The sequence below is a fragment of the Sus scrofa genome, chromosome 15, assembly GCF_000003025.6.
Source record: "Sus scrofa isolate TJ Tabasco breed Duroc chromosome 15, Sscrofa11.1, whole genome shotgun sequence".
Taxonomy (NCBI): Eukaryota; Metazoa; Chordata; class Mammalia; order Artiodactyla; family Suidae; genus Sus; species Sus scrofa.
Window position 1 is genome coordinate 91005525 of NC_010457.5, and position 6120 is coordinate 91011644.

Consider the following 6120-nt stretch of genomic DNA (forward strand, 5'->3'; position numbering starts at 1 on the left):
ACCTGCAAGCCAAAATAACAATTCATAGATGCCTAGGGGGAAAAATATATATATATTTTAAAATATATATATATAAGTATATATAATATTTATACATATATAAATATTATATATATATAATGGAAACATAACACAGATACCAAAGGTCCTGGAACAAATGTAAATGTTAGGGAGTTTCATTAAGACATTCAAAAGTACCTATGAGGAATTTAGAAGCTATGCACATTCCTAGAGCAAAACTCATGCTCAGAAAAGATATAAAAGGCCCTGAGTTTTCACCCCCAGCCAATCTTAGGTTTGGTATAAGCCTAGCTAAGTATTGAAGTAGTACCCTTCATAGATCCAGTCTGCACAGACTAGGGGATATATTATTTTGTTTTTGTTTTTTAATTTTGTTAATGTTTTTAAGCTCCTTGTGTTCTAGGGAATCTCTGTCAAAATGCTAGTTTAACGCAAGTAAAGAGACTTGACCACACAAGACAAAGAGCACATCCTTAGAAAAAAATAATTTGGGAAAGTCACTGAAAGATGGGCTACTACAGCCTTCAACACTCAAAAACAAAACAAAACAAAACAAAAAAACCCACAAAAAAACTGCAAGCCAAAATAACAACTCTTAGATGCCTAGGGAAAAAAAAGTATAATGCATACATAACACAGATACCAAAGGTCCTGGTAAAACATAGAAAAGAGGGCGACCTGATTTCCAGGATTATCACATTATAATACTCAAATGTCCAGTTTTCAACAACAATAACAAAAACAACCCCCGAAATCTTCAACAAGGAATAAAAAGAAAAGTATTGCCTCTGTAGAGGAATAAAACATTAAGAATCCAACCCTGAGGAAGCCCATATCTTGGAGTAATTATGCAAAGATCACAGAAAAATTGTATTAAAAATGCTCAAAAACGTAAAGGAAAATATTGGCAAAGATTGAAGGAAATCAGAAAAAATATATGAACTAAATGAGAGTACCAATAAAGAAGCAGAGCTTATAAAAGGGAACCAACACAGCCACTCTGAAAAATTGTGACATTTCCTCAAGAAGTTAAATGTAGTATTGCCCCATGATCCATTAATTCCACTTCTAGGTATACACCCAAAAGAATTTAAAGCAGGGACTCAGTTACTTGTACACCACTGTTCATAGCAGCACTATTCACAATAGCCAAAAGGAAAAACAACCCAAATGCTCATCAATAAGTGAATGGGTAAATAAGATAAAAATGTACAATTAAATATTATTCTACCTTAAAAATAAAATTCTGACATATACTACAACATGGATGAAACTTGAAAACATTATGCTAAGTGAAATAAACCAAATACAAAAATGTATAAAGTAGAACAGATGTAAAAAGATGCTGGGGAAAGTATGGCTTGGGAAGTTATTGCTCAATGATTACAGAGTTTCTCTTTGAGGTGGCGAAAAAGCTCTGGAAACTGATAGAGGTAAAGTTTGTAAAACACTATAAATGTACATAATGCCACTGAATTAAACACATAAAATGGTAAATTTTTATGTATTTGATCATAATGATAATAAATAATAAATAGCTTGTAGACAAAAGTGGAACCACACAAATTTTGGAAATGAAAGGACAATAACTGAAATGAAAAATGCACTAGAGTGATTCAAAAGAAGACTTAAACACAAAGGAGAAATGAATTTAAAAGATAGAAATATTGAAATTATTTCACTTGAGGAGCAGGAAAAAATGAAGAAAAATAAACAGAGCCTAAGTAACCTGTATAAGGACCTATATCTATGTGATATCATTAAGCAGACAAAAATATGCATTATGTGACTCTCAGAAGGAACTGAGTAAAAGGACAGAAATAATATTTGGATAAATGGTCAAAAATGTCCTAAATGCATGGAAATTCATTAATCTACAAATCTAAGCTTCAAAATTGGATAAGCTCAGAGACTCACACCAAGACACATTATAAATCAACTTGTCAAAAGATGAAGTATGACGAAAGCAGTGAAAGATGTGACATTTCACATTAATTTACAAGGAACTTCAATAAGATTAACATGCAATTTCTCATCAGAAACTGTGTGGGGCAGAAGACAATTGGATGATAAAATATATAAAGTACTGAAGGAAGAAAAATCAATTAAGATTTCTACATCAAACAAAACCGTCTTTAAAAAGGAGGGAGAAATTAAGACATCCTCAGATAAACAAAAGCTGAGGGAGTGTACTACCACTATACCTTAACAGACTACTCATAATATCTTTCCAGAATTTCAGTAAGAACAGAGTCTGGTTTTTTTGCATAAGGGGCTGCTCCCTCCCTTCTCCCTTCCCAACTTAATCAGATATGACAATTTTCACAAGGTATGGGTTGACCACCAGGACCAGAAGTCTTGTTTCCAGAAAGGCACACTTGACTGGGATCAAAAGGTAAAAACCTGTGGTGATTTTTTTTTTTTCCAATTAATAGTAGTGAACTGGAGAGCAGTGAATAGCAGTGGCCAAGGAGAGCAGACTTGTGGTTCCCAGGGGCTGGGGGTGAGAGGGAGTGGGATAGACAGGCAGTGTGGGGATTCTGGAGGCAAACTGCTATATTTGGAATGGATGGGCAATGGAACCCACTCCGCCCCAAGAAACTCGAATCACACTGCAGTAAGAAAAATATTTCCAGGTAATAATGTGGAAAAATTCACAAGATTCATGTTGTTTGCTTTTCTTTTCTCGCAGGATCACAGAAGCTTATACTGCATTTAATCCAATGTCTAAAAACAATTTTTCATATTTTTGTTTGCTTTTAGATTTTGTTTTTGAATAAGGAGAGAGGGTAAGTCCAGTTCCCTACTCTGTCATAGATGGAAAGAAATGCTATTTTATTTTTGCTCTTATTTTTATATTATTTTATTGGCAAACTGATAGGTAATTTTTAGTTGCAAATTTTCTACTAAGTTCTAGTCAGTTGGTATACTGATGTATTTTATGTATTAGAGTTTAATCAGTTCAGTTCATCAAGAGAGTTTTATATACATTCCTGTGGAGCAAGTGAATTTCCTCTGAGCCTGAAACTCCAAGTCTAAATATCCTTGACCTTAGAAAACAATTGAGAGAGTATGAATTTCGTTTTCTATTAACTTGAGAAGTCTGGTTTAGATAAATCACTTTTTGATGTTCTAAACGGATTCATCATATCATTCAGGAACAATTCTACTTTGTGTTTAAGATTGCCATTGCTAATATGGGCCAGGCTCTGAAACAATGGAGTTATAACAATTTTAAATCTTTTATAGATGATTACACAAAAGATTCCAAAATTCAATTTCTTTAAAAGTTTGAAATATGGGTATTGTTTGTCTTAACTAAGAAAGAAGAGTTTCAGAATAATACAATAACAAAATCAGATAATGGATCATTATCAGTATGTTTGCTTTAAATTATGTACTAATTTTCTGAAAATTACATATTTCTAACTTGCTGACAGCCTATTTTAAACACTGAATAAACTATTTTACTCGCTAATGTATTTCTCCTACAATTTATTTTTATTGTAATATAAAAAAGAAAGCAGCTGCATTCTCCAGCTGTGAAAAAGTATTTCAATATATGAAGCAAGCAACATCAGTAATAAATAAAGTTATTTACTTCTTTACAAAAATGACTCTCTTTAATATCAAAGCTGTAAGCTAGTGGTACAACCTAGCAGCTGGTATGGCTAAAGTGAATACTCACTGGGAAATTAGTCTGCCACTATATCAGCTATATTATTCTCATAAGGGCATAGTAAAGAATCCTGTGGAAAACATTTAAGAGATTTCCTTTTGAATTCACCACGAAGAAACTATCTCATTCCACTTAGGTCACTGATAACAATTGAGGGACAGAATTCAGTCCATTGCTGCTACCACAAAGCAATTAACTTCCAATTCCCATTGTAGGCAGAGAGGCCATAGTGTTCTTTAATGATAAATAAGAAATATACTAAATTCATAAGATTGATGCAAAGTATTTTAAACGGCATTTCCAGAGGTTATGTTCTAGAATAACTATGGGCTGTGGAAATAGAGTATGTTCCAAAATGATGGCTAATTCATCATTTTGCATATACACTTTCCCAGCTGTCAACTATCATAAACTGGACTACTATGACAAAATTAAAATTTCCTGAAGTGTCTTTACAACAAATTGTATTTTCTAGCAACCACTAATCTATAAGAATTTATGGATAAACTGAGTTTTCTAATGTCCTTATTCACTAGGGAAACCATACACAACCCAACATTTTTTAACCATCAACTTAGAATCATATTCTTACACTAATATTTGGATTTAGAGATCAAGTCATCATCTATGCATGGATCAGGTATGTGTCTTGAATTTATGTATGTCAATGACTAAGAACTAGCATTGTGTTCATAATTCATTGAAATATTTATATATTTGGATATCACCTTAAAGTTTACATTATATTTATATATATATAAATATATTTAATAACAATGTAAGATAGGAGAGTGTTACAGAGAAGAGAAAACCTAACCCCATATTGGATCTATTTCTTAAGCTCTAGCGCTTGTGCTCTGTTGCCTGTGCTTAGGCATGCTGGCTCTGTACCTCTGGAAAAGAATGTTGCTTATGGCCAGATATATATTTGATAGCCTATTCTCAAAGTTATGACCTTTAGAGATATAACACTTTTTTCATGCATTTAGAAATGTCACAGAGTAGAGAATAACATCTGTCTTGTTGGAGGTTTACAGGAACATTGTAACCAGTCCCATGTGGATATATCCTGCAAGAACAAAGGATTTCTGCACCAAGAAGTTTGCAACAACCAGCAATACCCCCCTACCTTTTGTATAAAAGAAGCCTGAATTCTTTTTTTAAAATTGAAGTATAGTTCATTTACAATATGTTAGTTTCAGATATACAGCACAGTGATTTCGTTATGCACACGTACATGCACATGCACGCACACACACTCTTTTTTAGATTCTTTCCCCTTACAGGCTATTACAAAATATTGAGTATATTTCCTTGTGCTATACACTTGGTCCTTGTTGGTTATCTATTTTATATATAGTAGTGTGCATATGTTAATCCCAACCTTCTAATTTATTCTTCTCCATACTAAATTCTAACTCAAGTAAGACGGTTCTTTCAGACAATAGTCCACCATCTTTTCATTTTGGTGTGGTGGCTTTCTGCACAAAATCGCTATTCCTTGCCCCAACATCTTTCTTCTTGATTTATTGGCCTGTTGTGTAGTGAGCAGTATGAACGTGGACTCAGTAACAAAAGGGATCATTGTCCCATTTTATATGAGACCATAAATTTCAGAAGGATAAATAATAGCCTAATGCAACATGTCTGATCATTTGCAATCTGTTTGCTACTCCGAATAAAGGAAAAATTCCAGAATAAATGTCAAAATAAAGTCATTAGAAATTGGCACAACACTGGAAGTCAACTATAATAAAACATAAAGTCATTGTCATTAATATGCCAAGTTTGGGAAATAAGTTAATGATAATATAAAAAAGGTTATAACAGAGAATTAATGGAAAAAGGAAATGATTACAAAGGAATTTCTGATGAACTTGCGTTTTTAATCAATATTTTATCCTACAGACCAAGAACAGAATAGAGAACCCAGAAATAAACCCAGATACCTATGGTCAATTAATCTTCAACAAAGGAGGCAAGAATATAAAATGGGAAAGTCTCTTGAGCAAGCGGTGCTGGGAAAACTAGACAGCTGAATGTTAAGTCGATGAAACTAGAACACCCCCTTACACCATGTACAAAAATAAACTCAAAATGCTTTACAGCTTAAGCATAAGACATCATAAAATTCCTAGAAGAGAACACAGGCAAAACATTCTCTGACATCAGCCCCACAAATGTTTTCTTAGGTCAGTCTCCTAAAGCAACAGAAACAAAAGCATAAAAAACCAGTGGGACCTAGTCAAACTTAAAGCTTTTGCACAGCAAAGGAAACCATAAAAAAAAAAAAAAATATAGAATGGGAGAAAATAGTTCTCAAAAATGTGACTGCCAAGGACTTAATCTCCAAAATATACAAACAACTCATACAACTCAACAGCAAAAAAAAAAATTTGAAAAATGTGCAGAAGATGACC